This window comes from Bombus affinis, chromosome 12 (genome assembly GCF_024516045.1).
Source record: "Bombus affinis isolate iyBomAffi1 chromosome 12, iyBomAffi1.2, whole genome shotgun sequence".
Lineage (NCBI taxonomy): Eukaryota > Metazoa > Arthropoda > Insecta > Hymenoptera > Apidae > Bombus > Bombus affinis.
The window spans coordinates 7,928,755-7,947,194 of NC_066355.1; the positions used below are offsets into that span (position 1 = coordinate 7,928,755).

The window sequence follows — 18,440 nt, forward strand, 5'->3', positions numbered from 1 at the left end:
GCTGTACGCCGATAATCCGACCGATGTCACCACATCTATTAAATTACGCACGTACGAATACGCGGCAGGTAGATAAGTGTCGTACGTCGGCGGCGAGCGAGTTTACGGTCGGGAAAATCGCGACAACCTCCGATTCTTCGGCCCGCAAGAACAGGACCGACGATCACCAGCCTTTTCCGATAAAGGGCAACTCGTCCGGGCTTTGCGTTTTTGTGCAACTCAAGTTCGCTAGAAGAACCGTTGAAACAACCGGTTGACGTCCGCGTTTTCTAGTCGACGAAACGTTTTCCCGCTCCGAAGCGTGTCTCTTTTTTTATAACGGAGAGAAAGAGAGAGAGAAAGAGGGATGGAGGGAGAGAGAGCAAAAACATGGAGTGGCAGTGTAGCGAGAAAATAAATTATAAAGTAACGCTTGAGGAGTGCGCGTTAAGCCCGTTCCCGCGTGAATCCGGCGTGATGGATAGAATGTCGAGATATTTCGAAAGAACGGAAAGAGGGAGTAAAGGAGATAGAAGAGGCGATGTTTGTAAGCGAGAAGGAGAGAAATGGAGCAAAAGGACCGATTTAGAGGATTGTCGAGAGAGATCGTCGGTCAAGCTCGACAATCCTGATAAATGAAAGAAGCAAATGCCGAATTCGGATTCCCAATAAGGGTGGTCGATGTCAAGCGACGTGGAACGACTGGATGGAAATGAGGGTGGAAAAGAGTGGACGCAAGAGATGGCTTTAACCCCATGACGTCGTCTGCCGGCGACGATCTGGATCTATATTCCACCCCTTCTCGTCTGGTCTTCCGCGTTATTTCGCGCTCGGACATCTCGCCGATCCGTCGTATTCTCTGTGATGCTCGTCATGTTCGAGTTCGTCAAATCCTCTCATTTGCGTTAACCCGTAAACTCGTCGTTTCGTCCACGATGTCGTGTCTCTTCGTCTTTCTCGACCTCCAAGTTTTCTTCGTTTCACTTATATATAATAATAATGAAGGAGTTAACGAAAATTTACTTACTGAAACGTTACGCGTATACACCGTAGTTCATAAGTACGTGTTAGCGCATTTTTTGGTTTCCCACAAAATTTAACGATTGCCTTAAATTAACGAGAAGACGATTAATCGATCGTGATTTTCTATTCCATAGCGACGCAACGATGTGAGAATTTGCAAAGTCTGTTTCTATGAGTTACAAGAGGAACATAATTTAATAAGAATCATATTGGTCCCCGCGATTCTCTGGCCTGAATCCCATTGTGACAAAGTTCTAACCTTGGAAGAAGTCTACCTAAAATCTGTATCGAAATTTAAAACGCATCGTTCTTTTTTCTACAAATAACGTTAACAGAGTTCAAAAAATATGTTGTTACATAACGATTATGAAAGTGGTGCGAGTACATCGTTCTTGAGATGTTTCATCCGTCAGAATACACATTCGTTGTAACCGTGGCCTATCTTCTAAAAAGATTGGCGAGATTCGACACGGAAAATTGTACAGGAATGTGACGGATCTCCAGCGAGCGTAACAGCAACAACAACGATAACAATAACTGCAACAACCCCGTGAACATCCGGCGGTGATCCAAAACGCATATTCGCCGCTTCCGGGCTAACTTTCCCTCCCCATTTTCCTGTCGCGTTATATCAAGCTGGAGGGGTTGCTTGCGTTTCCGCCCTCTCCCTCACCACCCTTCCTCGTCTTTTCCACCTTCTGTCTCTCTCTTTTTGTTTCTCTCGCTCTCTGGATGCTCTACGATTCTCTGTTTTTGCCTGTCCTCGTCTCCGTTCGGTTGGATGCAATCAATAAGACATTCGTGACGCGACGGTTATGGCTGATGGGGACGTGAGCACAGGGGCCAACGGCCAGCCCCATGAATATCTTTCGATAGATTGCACATCGGCCTCGTTCACCCTCGATGCGTCGCGATGCGTCGAACCCGTGCACGTGGAGGGATCGAGACGGGCCACAAGGGTGGACGATGTGCAGCCACGCATCCACTGCGGTTAACTTTCCTCTTCCTCTCTTTTTTCTCTCTCTCTCTTCTTCTCTCTTTCTCCCCGTTTTTACCCTCCACTCTTCCTCCTATATGTCTTCTCTGCCGCGCGTTATACCGTTCCCGGTCTTTATTTCCGACGACCTCGTTGACCGGATGAACCTGCTCGCTATCGTTTTGTATCCTTCCGTCGACGATGCTAATCGAAAGTCTTTTGCGCGGAGATAGACGAAGAATTACGAATTGAAGAAGCTGCCGCGGTCATCTGAGTGAATAATTTAAGCAAACCGATAGAATATAAACTCGAAATCGATGAACGTCGCATTGCTTTTTCAAACGTTTTATAGATTTACAGCCAATCGATACTCGCCGTAACAAACTTTTCTATCTTCGCATGTACGAAACTTTTGAATACGAGTATTGCCTTTCTTTCTCTACATACGATTTAACCTTGGCGATCCGACGCCTGGCGTATTTTTACGCAGATACTTCTCGAACAGAAAAATTAATCAATCTTGTACGAAATGAATCGAGAATCATAGAATAATGTCATCGCTCTTTCGATTACGATTTGAATATCTCAAACGGATCATCGTGATTCTCGGACGTGATCGTTTCCCTCGTCTCGCCGATTTTCTCCGGCCACCCCAAAGTAATCGAAGCCCGACAGCGCGATCCGGGATTCCTCTTCAACGGGATTCGTCACGCGGCACGGCGATGTTCGAGGGCTCACGCCGCATTAATAATGCATATCCAGTGTACAGAAAAATGCATATACGAACCGCTCCTAGCAGGGAAACACCGTAATATCGTGAACGTTCGACGATCCTGTCACGACTCGGTTTCGGCGATTCCACACGAAATTTGTCCTCGTTAAACGCGGTCGACACCTTCGTGTCTCTCGAATTACCTGTTCCCAGGGTTTCCTTTCACCTTCTCTTTGATCGTGTGTGTGTCTGACACTGGTGAAAAGTCACCGTTGCTCACGCACACACGCGCTATGCCCGGCGTGAGTCCTCGCGGAGTTTTCGGACTGATTAGCATTTTTTTTTCCCTTCTTCACGCTTCCAGCGTGACCCGATGACGCCTCGTGGCCGGACAATGAGGCTACTTATTTATTTAAATACCGGGCATCCTGTCCTTTCACGCGAAGATTTATGCATGCCGCCGAGCTAATTGCCGGCCCATTATCCGGATAATGGTATTCCGTCGCGTAACGACGCGTCGTCTGCCTTCTACCTCTCCTCTCCCTCTCCACCCCCTGTCCGCGTCTTTCCCCCCTCGCGCGTTTCACCATCTCCTTTTTTTCCCCCCCGTTTCCACGGACACGTTCCGTTCTCCCGTTCCTCGGCCGGTTTACGTGGCTCCTCTTCGTCGAACAAAGCACGAGTCGCTGACTCGAATATTCGATCGACTCGTTCAAGGATGCACGAGCGATACCCAGCTACCGATGAAACGCTGCCTGTTGCGAGGTTGTTGGGTCACTTGTAAAATACTTCGGATAACCGACGTTCGTTTCTGCTATCTTATCGTATGGTAAGCTACGAGATCTAGCGATTATACTGACACGTAGAATGGTTGCGCTGTTGCGCGCAGTTTGTTGTGACGAAATATTCTCGCGATTAATAGTATACACGACGAAGTATTCATCGATAATTAATTTGTAGGAAATGTAAAAATGTAACGATTACCGTGTCACGAATCTGTTGTTCGACTTTTAAAAGAATATTATAATTTAAATATGAATTTCACAGCAGATCGACGTTGTTTACGACATCGTGGCGGACCATCGTCGAAAATAGATCGTCGGTTCGGTAGAACGATGACGTACGAGACCGGTAAATCAACAGAGACGTGCTTACTCTTCAAGAGGACCGTGAAGAACGCTGCTGAACCAACTTCAATAAGAATAATTATCGCGTAAAAGGAAAAATAACGAAACTGACCGCACTCGATCTTTATATATCAATCGATACCCTTTGATCGATCAAAGATTTGTACGTATTTCACGATGATTATCGACGAACAAACCTCGGTATCACGAGCGAATGATAAATAGAACGCAAAAGGGAAGCCGATTCTTCAAAGTGTCTTTCCGGTGGAGCTGTCAAAAATTCAAAAAATCAAAAACACAGTCACCCACAGGTAGACATGCACGAAATTCTCTTCAACGAGGCCGCCATTCAAGAGAATGGTACTTGGTGTATCGTGGACATTGATTTCTAAACGGGCTGTACCGTAAACGAGCTCTCTCCGCGTACGACCCCCCGTGCCAGCCAGCAGACCAGCCCCATCCAACCCCCGCGAAACGCTCGAAAACGCGCTTTCGCGTTCCCATCGAATTGGGAAAACGGGCAAAGGGTTGCTCTCTCCTCGTTGCCTTTCACCCGTGACCTGGCCAGACGACTCGAGGGGTGGGAGGGTTACCGAGAGGGAGGAAAAAGAGGAAAAGCGGTGTGTGCGGATCGGAGTCGGAACGTTTGCGCGCACCGGATCGGCTCCGAGCAGGGCAAAGCTATGGAGAATCGAATGATAATCGAATTACAGCGTGACGATCACTGTGACCATGGATGGCCAAGTTTATTGTTATTCATATGGGGAGTTAACGAGCTGGAGGGATTCATGCGTATCCTAGTTTCATTTCGTGGTCGATAAACCGTTATTGTTATTCACTTGCTTAATAAATGGGATAAAAAGTATCGTCGATGCATCGAAAATGTAAATTGAGCGTGTATATAATCGCGCGGATATTTACGGAAATTTTTTAAAATATTTACGTAATACCGAATATTTTGAAGTTTCGTTATAACTGAATGAGTTATTAAATTTCATTATAATATAAAGTGACAGGACTACGATGATTATTATGAAGGTATGATAGAGCGAATGACTATTATCGGAGATTGAGCTACCATTTTATTGCTAGGTAAAAATAGATGTTCGTCCAGACTCGCTAAGAAACACTTGTCTTTACACAGATACTCGCTGCAAACGTACACATGCACATACATACCCATGCGCATCCTTTTTGGTGTAGGCCTACGTGGCTCGCAATGACTGCAAGTGGCTACACCAGCCCATCATCGCCTGTTGATCTTCCACTATCTGTAAAACTAATATAAAATTAAAATAACTAACTGTCTACAACATGACACTTGTCTTAACTTATACGCTAACGCTACATTATGTTAATAAAATTTGAAGCCAATCTAAAACTGTATACAGAAGTTACGAGTCATCCGTTACGAGCATATACGTAGTAAAAAATTATGAATAATTATCTTGAAGATATAATTAATGGTAAAGGTGGCCTTTCTAAATGTTTTAGCTCATTAACAGAATGAATAATCGACTGCTGAAATAGTTTATGACTCGTACGTTGCGTACGTTTGCAATAAATACTGTACTGCTTCTCTATACCTTCACGTAACTACCTAACAATCTCATAAATAGAAATATATTTGTATTTATAGACGCGATCTGTACAAAAAGGACAGAATTAACGAGGAGTAGATTAAGTTCGGAGAAGGATATCTAATTATTATTGGGCCTATATCGGAACAATGATTCAAGTTAGTCGCAGCGAAAGGGGAATCGATCGAGTCGTCGTTTTCTTCGGTGAAACGTTTTACGATTTGTCGGAGCGTTCGATCGTCGTATTCAGAGTCGCTGTACGTCCATGGAATTAACATTAATTTCCAGTTTTCAATTGCAGTCGCCAGAGAGAAGATCCGTCAGCCACTGCGAACGACTGGATAAGGCAGCGATATACGTAGCCTGGTGATTAGCAATTCGACGTTAAGAAACCGACGGGCTGGGTTTCCGTGAAAAACGGAGGGAGGATCCTATTTAAAAAGTTTGATTAAGAAAGCCGGCTGGCTATTATTGTCATGCTAATTATACGAACAGAAACGCAATGAAAAGTACACGTCGAAATGGAAGGAACTCCCTGCCACCGGGTCGCGATGCATTTCTCATCACTGTTCCTTTTTTTTCTTCCCTTCATTTTTTGTATTCTTTCTCCTTCTAACGTTCTATGTCGTGCACGCAATCAAAGGTACATGCGACGTAACGATTCTAAATATTTTAATCGGTATAATACGTAGAAGTATATTTAGATAAACCAAGGAAAAAGATATTGAGAAATTCCGTGTATGAAAATGTGTTTAATAAATCAAGATTGTAAACGATCGTGTTACCTGGAACTTTGAAACATTCCAAGCATAAACTCTCTTTCGTAAGCATCAGGGAATTTACGAAAGAACAAAGCAATCCTGATAAATTATTGCGAAATTATCAGAATCTTTAGCAATTATTATCTTCCTTAGAGTCTGAGATTACGAAGAACTCGTGTTTCCAATATCGCAATGCGAATGACGCTAATTATACATATACGATAAAGTTGAATGATTGCTCTGCTCTAAAACTCTAACACTCGCGATTTCCAAGCGCATATTTTAAAGCGTTATTTTATATTTTACTTTGTAGAGACGCCAAGTTTTTACTAATCCGTATCGCTTATCGTTTTCTTATCAAAACGGTAAGTGTCTTGATGCCCATGAACGAAGATGAATTATAGAGATATTCCTACGTTACGAGGTACTATCATAACGTCAATTATCAGTCTAACAATTCACAAGGGACGTGCGATTTTGTCAGCCGGTCACGCAGAAAAATAAGAACTTTCATTCGTCCCGGCAGAAACTTTTTCTCGTTCCCCCTCTTCCAAGAATCATATGCACCGCTTCGCGTTCGAGATGCACGTTTCCGGCGATGGCGGCGTGCGCGTACCGGAAGTAGGGTTTTCGAGCTTCTACCGTCCCCTTTCCAGAAGCAACCCTGATTTTTAGACAAGTCGTGCCCTTAACGCGCAGACACGAGCTGCAGTTTATGGGGCCGACGCGTAGTGTTCTTAATGCTCGACGACAGTACTCTCGTCAGGAATCTCGCCGTATCCTGGAACATCCCCGGCACGTTCCACCTACATAAATCGGCTATGAGGCATAGCAGACGATCGGCTCGTAGTCGTAAAAACGCGTGGTTTAAGCGCATTACGCGAAAATCCCGGTGATTTTTCATTCCCCTGTAGGGAATGCTTTCAGCCCTTCGAAGGTGCTTGGGAAATTACGCCAAGGATCGTCAAGACCACGCGATCGATTCCGCGAATATAACGCGAAGGATTCTTCTCTTACCTAACTTCTATATTCTCCTGTTTTGAACTTTTATTTATTTTTAACTCCCGCGAGTATGCATATCTGTTTTATTTTCCACGAACAGGCTAATTTAGACTTTCAGAGAAATGTAAAAATATCTTAGGACGCTACATTACACAACCGGTAGATTGCGAACGTTTCTGGAAATTTGTACTTTTGCGGACGCAACTGAAGAAACGACAGACACTTGTTTCATTCGTTAAATACCATGACGAATACTGTGCCTTATACAACTTCTAAATTATTTTATGTTTTCTTCGCAACTTTGAACTTTCCATAAACGCATAGTCATCCAGCAAGCGGATTTTAAATCAGATATGTGGGAAGCTTTTCACGAAAAATAAAGATCTGCTTCGAAGAAACAAGCGAAGTTTCATTCGGTACATAAATAACGTAATAGGTTGCATACGGAGAATTACAGGAAAGTTGTCAATGATCGAAACTGTGTCCCGATGATTAAACCAAGATTCTTCTCGATTCGAGATGCTCGATGGATACGAATGTCGGCCGTCGTGGTACAAAAGTCACCTGGACCCGACTTCAGCGGTGAAATAAATCACACGGCACATACATCATTCGGTCGTGCGGGGCTGACGACGCCGAGTGAAAAAGTAACTGAAAAGCTGCGCGAACGACAAACCGCCGGCTTATCCAGTTACACGCCGGAGGGTTACCCATTTTTTCCCTTCATTTTGCACTCCCTCCCTCCATCGGCGTGCCTATCATCCAGCTCTGGACTCTCATCGCCGTCTGCGAGCCACCCTCGTTTTTAACGCGAAGCAGCCTCAACATTTTAGACTTCTATTTGTCTCCAACAACCTTGCTTCTCTGCCTCGCTCGAAATATTCAAATTGAAAGCAGAAGGAACCCCGCGAAAGATGTTTTCAGATAAAATTCACGCAACAAGAGAAAGCTTCGCAAGATGTTGGTGATAAAATAAATCCTCGCTTAGGCACATCGGAACGTCGTTTGTTTGAATTACGAGTCAAGGGACGAGACACTTTGTCGGACCAATTAATCCTGATAATAGCCATAGGTTCGCCGTTTCTTTCGAATCTTCTTATTGGTCAGATACTCGGGAAACCAGTACGTTTTCACTAAATTGTTTCTGCGTCGCGTTCTATTTCTGACCAGCAGACAAAGATCGAATTGGGGATTCTTTCATTCAAGAAGATATACGATCTTCTTGCCATCTACTCTCTGTCGGAGTTAAAAATTTAAGGAACGTTGAAAGAACGATCGGAAGCGAGGATCGGTGGTTCCTTAAAGAGGAGCTGAAAGGCAAGAGGACTCGCGTCGCGGCTTCTCACGGGGATTTGCCGGTCGCGTGGTCATTTTTCACGGTTCTCGGTCGCAGCTCCGCTCCGTTAAAGCGTAATCCAATCAAAGAAAAGTCCTGGTACAATGTGTCGTTTAATCGACGAACAAGGCGCCACGTTATTACCTTCCCCCTCGTTGGCTACAATGCTTCCTAGCGGATCGGGGAACAATGGCCACGGCAAATGGATACGCACACGCTGTGCGTGGCCCGTAATCAGGGGTCTCGATGAACGCTAATACCGGGTGTTCGTGCTTTCGCGATGACTTTTTGTTTCCGCGACAAACAATCTTCCCGCATTCCCGGACAAAGTAGCCATCCTCTGTCAACCCTGGTCGCTCTTCTTCGCCCCATTGTCTTGCAACCTACTAGCAACTACTGCCACTGACATTATTAGCCTTACGTAGCGAACTGTGAATACGAGAACGCCGCCAGTGAACGTCGACGAGGAACCACCGATTTGTCTTACCCTCCAAGCCGCCTTCGCATCCACTTTCTCTAATTGGTCCCTCGATTGGGACCTCGAGTGCGTGAGAATCTGCCCACTCAGGCCCCTGACTTTGCTCGTCGACAGACGCACAAATCGATAGGCAATGATTCCAGCTAATCTGATTCGAAGAAAATTGGCGAGGTCGATTTTACGTCCGATGGAAAGAGAGGCAGTGAACTCGACAAGGATGGAAAGCGCAGAATTTTGGAACGTAGTGGAGTCGCGTTTAGTTGTACTTGGTTCGTACGAACAGGTTAATTCTCAACTTTAAATGTCTATGCCAACTTATAATCGAGTCCGTGTTATCCCAACTATGGTTGATCACCGGCAACTCTAATTTCTTCAGTAGCTTTGTCGCTATAATATAGAACTAGGAGTATCTTCGATCGAATTTTCTTAAGCCAGATCCGAATTGGCAATCGGAAGAGAGTTACAAGCTGCGAGGTATTAATTAAAAAGCTAACATCTCCGACTATGCTGAGTGCGATTATTAGATCGCCAGAAGATCAAACTGCAACGCCAGCTTTTCATTGTATCTTTGATACAATGATAATAGATGAACAACAATTTCTGTTTTGTATTAGTTTATTGAATTAGGTATGATCCATCTCGTTATATTTCTATTATCATATTCCTGCATAATTCAATAAACTAATATAAAAAATCTAGTATTTCCTTATAAAACGAAAGAAACTTCTCGGACAAGCTAATAAAATCTCAGATGCTACAATTCGTGCGTTCGAAAGATACGCATCCTCGTGTGCGATAAATTCTTGTCGCTATGATGACAATACTATCTAAGTGAAACCAACAAAGGGAGTATCTTTGAAAGAACCCAGTCGTTTTCTTCGCTCATTCAATTTAACGCATATAGAGGCGCACCCTTCAGCTGTATACCTCGCTCGTATTTCATAATATTGTACCTACTAATCGCCGAACGCAGCGTCTAATAACGCAAGATCAATTAAACGTATAAACGTATCTGTATCTTCTTGTACTCCACGAATTAGGATTCCATCGAGGGCTAACTTATTCTTCTTTCGTCGACTATTAATTCTTATCGACTAGGCTAATGTCGTCTGACGAAACGACAGCCTCTCGTGTCTGAAACCATGCAGAGGGCAGTTGTCGTCGGTGTAACTGCGGTCAGTGACGCGAGATCGTGGCGGAGGGGAAAGAACGTGCGAAGGAACGAAGAAGACGCGGGACGGGGGAAGAACGCGGAAAAGCTGGAGGCAAGGAACGGAGAACGCGAAGGAAAACAGAGTGGCGAAGAGAAAAGCAACGAACACGGGGGAAGAAGAGGGAACAGTAGAGGGTAGAGGGATGAGAGAGAGAGAGAGAGAAAGAGAGAGAGAGAGAGGAAGAGAGAACGTAGCTTGGGCAGTGCGTATCGATCTGGCCGCGTTACGTGCGTGCCGGAGGTTGGGGTCCTGGCGTGGACCAATCGGAGGGCCACTCCTCTCTCTTCCTCTCCTCTCGCTCTCTCCTTTTCTCTCCAGAAACTTACTCTCGTTCTCCTTGTCCTCTTCGTTCTACCTTTCCCTGTCTGGCCAACGTCGACGCGTACGCGTTCACGCACTCACGCACGCCACCGGCGTGTACCTGCTTGATTACGTCGGTTGATAACGCAACGCGGCCATGTCGATACAATGAAATGGCGGACGATCGAGACCCTGTTCCTTTGCCTGGAACACGAAAACTCGATGCTTTCAGGCAGCAAGACCATTTTCTTTTAACAGCGTAGACTTGAAAATTCCGGGAACGGTGAATCTTTTTAAACCGTTTAGGTCTACGTACCATAGCGAACGAGTGGAGTACCGTTTCTTCGGCTGGAACACGATAACTCGACGCTTTGAAACAGAGTCTATTTTCTCGCAATAGCGGAGACTTGAAAATTCTGAGACTCGAGAATTCTAAGAACGGTGAACTTTCTTTAAATCGCTTAGGCTAACTCGTGCAGTATCGCTGCTTCGAGTACGTGGAACGCGATAATCCGATATTTTAAAACAGGAGATCTACTATTTTCTTCTGATAAAGAGAATCGGAAAATTTGGTGTCCTAAAAAATCGAGGAGCGACGAATTCTTTTCAGTTTAAACGTTTAGGTTTACCGTGGACGCCATTCCTCTAGTTAGAACACAATAGATGGAAACTTTGGAACGGAAAGTCTGGTTTCTTGCAACGGTAGAAGCCTCGAATGCCCGATTCTCGAAGATTTCGGGAACAGTGAAATTTGCTAAATCGTCGATGGTACTATGGTTTACAGAGAAACGCGCTATATCTGAAACCACGGACGTCACGTCGAAACAATGAAACAACGAACGATAAAGTTTTCACCGTGAAATCCGACACACCGGATGTTGCTCGCAGGAAACGGCTTATGAAACCATTTCCTGTTTGATGTTTCGAGTGCAAAAATATTAGTGTCGGGCGAAGCAACAGGGAACGCCGGATCCGCGAGAGCAGGCCATCGTTTCACAGCGACGAAAATTTGTCCTCGGTTTAACGAGAAGATCCGAGAGAAACAAGCTCGTGAATATTCATCGGCTGTTAGGCTAAAAGATAGAAGAAAGTTAAACAGCGAGAAGCAAGATCCCTGTGAAGCTTTTAGAAAGTTCCAACGAGGTGTTTCTGTCCCTTGACGATCTATTAGGGTCACAATTAGGCGAAACATCCCCAGGAACTCACTGTTTAGCAACCGTGAAAATTGTTCTCGACTTCTGAAATTCGACTCGATGTTCCGACCTCTATAAATTTTCTCTGGTTTCTCGAGACAATGAGAAACCGTTTCCGATTTTACAAATAATATCAGCTCATTTGCTACGACAATGGCGTTAATTTTTGAGTCGCCAGTGACTACAAATTTCCAGCTTATTAGCATAGGGCAAACGGTCGTTTCTACCTTTTACAGGTTAAGTTTTGTAAATGAAGTGCAAAAACGTACGACATAAGGACACTTGCGTCGTTATTGCATTCTCACACGTTTGCAGCAGAACGAGAGCGTGAAGTTCATTAAAGTTTCAAAGAGAGTATCTTGCGCTATTACGATATCGCTGTGAAGCTAACTATAGCTTCTTCCTCTCTCTTTTTCTCTTTCTCCTTACAACGTGTTATTATTTCAGTCTATAGAATTTACATCGTGTTATACATTTGCAATTCTAACTCTGCGGCCGATCAAAAAACAATCGTCGCGCGTAGATTTTCCAAATTTATTAATTAATTTTCACAAATTTAGTAATCTAGACATTTTTACAAATTTAAAGAAATTGATAATTATTTATAACGTTACGATAAATTGAGAGAGTGGGCGATAAAATGCGCGATCCTTAATGATGTTAATACGATGTCGCCACAAAATCGAGATAATTTAAAACATTCAAACTCGTTTTGCCCGTGTTTTCTTGCGATAAATGAACGATACACGTACTTTTCTCCGCATGTCGTCTCACGCACGTCTCTGTGTACGCGAAACGTTGCGTATCGAGATAATTCACCCTACGTATCAAACATCTCTCGGGCCCTGAAGAATGTACATTAAATCATATTTACGATATTAAAACTCGATGATAAATCGGAACGGGATATGAAAATTCTTTTCATAGGGAAACACTGGATAAAAAGGCTGCAAGTGCACCGTGTCTGGTCACGCGATGGCGTTCCGAATCTACTTCCTATCCAGTAGATGACGAGAACTCTTTGAAGTTTATCTGGCAAAAGGAATTCTGGTCGTTGAGGTAAATAAAAGGAGCTGCAAGTAGTTGAGTCGCGAAGCGGCCATCTCGTTGAACTTTAACCAGACAGAACAGCTCTACACGGTTTGTCCACGCGTGAAGACCAGAACGGCGTATACCGTCGATTAACGAGGAAATTCGATGAAATCGTAAATTCGTTCGCTCGTGTCGGTGCTCCCGGCGAGAGCTACGCTGTATTTACCAATAAACGTTCAGAGTATATTCACACACGCGCACACGCGCACACGCGGCTACAAACAACCGGCATGGCGGCCCATCGGGGACCAGTGAAATTTGCTAAACGATGTAAATAATGGATGGGAACAGTTGGACAGTTTTCAGTTATTTTCCCTCCACGTTCGCGCATAATTCAAGCGAAATTTATTGCCGCTGCTCAATTACGCAAAATATTGTCAAAAAACGCCACCTCTCTTACCCGCTATATCTTTCTCTTTTCAATGTACGCTTCCAGTTTGACATGCCTCTAAATCATTTTGCTAAACACGGGATGTTCGTTGTCGTCCGGCGGATTTTCCATCCTATCTCGTTTTTCTATCGCGACATTGTTTCGTAATTTAACTAAAAATAATTGAGATTATTTAACGGATATATGAACAATAATAGAATGCACTGGTTAGTCGATAATTTCTTTATTTCGCGATGAGCTACCGTTTTACGTGTCGTTTTATTTTCCTTCGAGATAAATCACCATCGTGTTAAAATTAATAGCAAGAAGCACAGCCGACGTAATAGAAATTCATTTGCTTTTATTAAATTTTAATTCCACGATCACAGAGGTTTTTCGTCAAAGGAAAACGCAGTTAATCGACTGACTAAGGGCGCTGTAAATCTCGAGCACCTCTGATGCTTGTCCAGAATATTTTTCAGACACTCGTTCAGCTAGCTTCGTCAAATTTCAAAATTCTACCAACCCGCCGTCGTTTTCCACATTGGACACCATTGTTTCTAGAGAAAATAACGATCGGCGCAAAATACGAGGCCCGAGTGAAAATGACGAAAGTCCTGCGGCCGCCCGGGATTCACCCCCTCTAATCTGGTCTCCTTGGTTTCGCCCTGAGGGCGAAAGGAGAAGACTCACCCCCGAGCTTTCGTCGACTGGGTTACTTCCAAGGGTGCAAACGAGCGAGCAAGATCGGCTAAGAAAGTCGCCGGAAGGCGGTGCGAGATGGATAAAGAGGCTGGCGAAGGCGTGTGCGAGAGAGGACAGGAGGCGGTTTAAAGGGTAGCGAACGCCTCGACAAAGGCAACCCTCTTAAAGTTCGCTCTACACTCTGCCTACCAATGCGAATTCGAAGCCAGATACCGCGTGCCAGATTTTTGGCAAAGGGCTGAGTGCTAGCCACTCCCGGAAACGAACTGAAATTAGCCCGATAAACTTGAGAATACCAAAACTTGCAACTTGTGTCCAGAGAAAATGACCTACGAAAAGGGTCGATGGGCAAAGACAAACTCGAAACTTGAAATACGTAGGTCGATCCATAAGTAAGTTACTCGCCCCTTTAAAAACGAAGGACGAATGAAGAGAAAAAATATGTTTTATTGCTAAGGAGGAATTAATTCTCGAAACTAGAACACTTATACGAAATGTACCTATACTCGCACCAAATACACTGCAGTTCTTACGTTACATTATTACATTAGAATAATAGTAAAATTTTAAAATGTTTCGTATAACGCATGATTAATATATTCGTAGAAACAGTCGAATATTTTGCCGAACCACTGCATCTCTCTTAGGACAGATGTTAAAAGGGTACAGTGATTTACTTATTTACGTCAACCTATGTACGTACGTGTGTCCTTCGAAAAATTACTCTGGCGACTTGATAGAAGAGAGAAGGTTTGAAAGAAGGTTCTTCAGCCCCAATGTTCTTCCGCGTCCCTGCGAGAGTCGTTACTCCGATCGAGGAAAGAAACGAAGGCGAAGAAACAAGCGGGGGAAAGAGCAAAATCGTAAGTAGGGACGCGAGCGTCGTCGGCTCTAATCTGGGACGCGGCACGAGAGCGAACCCTAATCCAGCTTATCCAGAAAGTAATTTTGAGTCTTTTGAAAGCGACCCTCTCCTGTCCTCCCCTGGCAGCCTCGTCCAGGGAGGAATCCCGAGAGGAAGAGAGAGAGAGAGAAAGAGAGAGAGAAGAAGAAGAGAGAGAAAGGACGGGGGTGGTCGGACCTCGCGACCGTTCGAGGATTTTAAGTCCTCTGGAAGGACCTCACCACCCTTGGAACAGAACTTTTCCACCATCCCTATCCTACGAGTTGCCGGTGACGCTATCAGCGAAGAGCAGTTGTTTTTCTCGATTTCGGTCGGGGGAAATTAGTAAGGAGAAGTGAGGGGTAAAAACGGGCTGATCCTTGGACAGGATAACTGCAGACAAGATACGAGAGTCGGGAAAGAATTAAATGGTCCAAGTGTGCATCCTTTCATCGTCATCGGCAATTAGCAAATGTTTAATGACGTTTGAATTTCATGAGATGAAGCATCGATTCTTGTGAACGTAATCGACATTCTCGCGATTGCCACGATTGGGCAATTTACAAATTTTGTTCCGACATATCAAACGCTTAGCGATGATCTTACTCTCGTAATTAATTAAATACTCGATCTTACTAGACAATAATTTCTCCTTCCTATGAGCGCGCACCGTTTCGAACAAAAGAATTTCTTGAAGATACACAAAGTACAACACACAGAATACAAGCTCCGTGTTAAATTTAATTCGCGTGATTCGCGTGTATTCCCATAGAGAAATTGATTTCCGCTTAAAATCGAATTACTAACAAAGTTCGGCTGATTGATTTAAATTGATTTATGAAATACCGCTGAATGAAATAAAAGAAAGGAAAAAAGAGAAAATATTCGCTCGTGTCTCGACGGAGGCAGCCGCAATCTGTTAAAGAAATACATATAGGAAAACACGAAAAACCTCTCACGCATACCTGAAACCGTATACTGACTCTACTCGGAAATTCTATCAATATTACTTCGAAGCTTCGATATCTAAAATTTTCTGCAGACATTTTTGCTTGAAAAATTTGAATAAACGTAAAAACGTCGGAGCTACGACGATTTTGAAAGATTTTCGCTACAACATGCCAGATTCTGAGAAACATCTACGAATAAGCCAACACGATGATCAATCGATGATGAAACATTACGCGTAAAGTTGTAACTACTCTGTTAATTAAAATATCTAAAAATTTTCGTTCACCGAAATATTCACGACAACCTGCTGACTGGCGGCAACTTATCTGGCATCAAAATGGCAAATGATCATCGAGTAATGGCCGACGTCGAACGCAGACGAAATAGACGCAGAGACAGCGAGAGAAAGAGGAGGAGGGTGCATCGTGTGCTGGAATATTTCGAGAGTACTCGATGCATTGTCACTCGGGCCTACCCTTGGTCCACCCTCTCGACGATTCGAAACCAGCCCCGGTACACAGGGGGAGGTAGCTGCACGTGCAGAGCTAACGGCTCGTTGGCCGAGTTGCGCGCCTATACACGGTGTCGCATTCAAATCGAACACATCGATACAACCCACCTCCCCCCAAAAAAACTTTTGATCTTGCCAATATGTTTGCGCGTCGATTCCAAAATCCCTCTGGAATAGGCGAAAATTCCTTCTCTACGAGTTTCAAACTCGTTCCACGTCCAATCGACTTTGTTGCGAATTTCGTATCAGTAAAATGAACGTATTGAAAATAGTCTTATATACGTTGTATATCGATTAGTATATTCGCGTAGAATATTACACGATAGTAAATGATTTTCATACAGTAAGTGGTATTCTCATTTACGTTCACGAAACTGAGGAAATTAAAGTTTCATTATTTTCATCGTACCTCTTTTGTTCCTCTTCGTCCAATTTAAATCATTTAGTTAACGTTTCGTTACAGTTTGCATGATTAAACTTTGCTTGGAAATTAAGAAACACGGAGAACATTTTGATACGTTTTATCTATGGTTGTATCGGCTATTTCATTCCTTTTCACCAGCAATTTCACAGAATGAAGCGTGGCACACGATGATCGTGACTAAGTAGACCGCGGACGTTCATGCGCGTTCATATAATACTTTCAGCAATATGACGAAGCTAGAGATTCGTATCACCTGCTAAATATTACAACCTCGCTTCGTGTGTCTGATTTTTCCAAATTTCCCTACGTCCAAAAGATGCTTTGTAAACGAATAAACATCCGCGACGAGTATATCCTGGCCGCGTTATAAAATCAAACTTTAAATTACACGAATCTTCGAGGATAGGTACAAAAGGTTGTTAATTCCCTCGTAATTGCACAAGATGAACAACAAAAGTTCTTCCTACTCGATAATTTCTCAAACTGACCACCGAATCGTTCAACCACCCTCTCTTGCGAAACCAACCCTTTCGAATCCTTCGAATCGTCTCAGGACACCCCGTATGAGAGTTCCAGGCTCGCCTAGCTATTACCTAACCTAACCTGCGTAGGCAGCCGTTCGTACATAGCCAGGATGGTCTAGTATATAGAGGCTCGCAGGTACGTACCTAGAGGGACCAGCTTCATCCTAAGCAGCCAGCCACCCCGTTGGCCGGGTAGGTAGGTAGAGTATTATATACGTAGTGGAAGCTGGAGGGTCCTCACCGCCGCAACATTACGCTGATTGCCTGAATTATCCGCAACCAGGCTGCCTGTGCGCTTCTATATACGCACTCACACGTGTATAACCGCTATTCGTGCATGTGTGTGCACGTAGTCGGATACGTACGTGTATCATAGTACTGTACTGGTACTCGTGCTGGCTGGTTGCGTATCCGCGCGATTCACCACCGTCACAGAGATCGTGTACGTATTTGCGGTTTGCCAGAGAGTGTTGGTGAAAGTGCGGCAGTATCGTCGCGCTCGTAGAACGGTTTACGGGCAGAAAATTGAAAACAGGGCGCGTGATTGCGAAAGACGGCGGCGCGATGCATGCGGAAGTGGAATAGCGAATAGACTCGTTGGTGTAAACACAGGCGAGGCTGCTACCGGTACTCTGCATGAACTCTCCACTTGGAAAACGCCCAGCGGCATATGGGCCGATGTCAGGATACCAAACGTCGCGCGAAGATTACAGGAAAAACATAACAAAATACATTTCTCGTGTTTCACAAGGCAACGATCTTAGAATTCAATATCGTCGATGAATCTTATACGAAGAACGGTGGATTTTTAGCTAGACATCTGGCAACAACCATTTCGTTCTTCAATTTCTGACACATCCGAAACACGGTGCAGCAGGTGTATAAAGGTATTTTGTAGATTTTGAGGATCGTTTGCGAGTTTGTTATAGATAGGATACTAGGAATTCGAGATTAACTTTCCTGGAATTTTGCCGATGTTCTATCAGAGAATCAAATAAAACAGAATAACCAGGGTCTAGTTTAATATCTCGCTTTTCAAGCAGTCGGTCTACGCGCGCAAAATCATGCGAAATGCACGCAGTTTATTTGAATCCTCCGACCATTTCTCTTAACATCGCGTTCAACCGAATCGTTCCAGATCACCAGTCGCTCTGAGAATCGAGAGCCGCATAGAATCGTAGCCGCTGAAACACGGACAACGCGTTGTGTCGGAAACAAAGTCGGTCGATTCAGAAGGGGCATGTCGTTTTACATTTTTTCAGCCGCGTTCAACGGATTGACCGGTTAATAGAGGCAGCT

At 44.1% G+C, this 18,440-nt stretch overlaps 1 protein-coding gene across 15 annotated transcripts in view; it reads right to left on the minus strand.

Annotated features, from left to right (window-relative positions):
* The window catches only part of LOC126922562 (transcription factor Sox-2), a 359,193-nt gene that overhangs the window by 191,981 nt on the left and 148,772 nt on the right, over window positions 1-18,440 (minus strand). For all 15 annotated transcript variants that reach the window (XR_007712835.1, XR_007712832.1, XR_007712829.1 and 12 more), the window contains one exon: window positions 4,997-5,096. The gene's annotated coding sequence lies outside the window, so the exon portion shown is untranslated. The remainder of the gene's footprint in view (window positions 1-4,996; window positions 5,097-18,440) is intronic.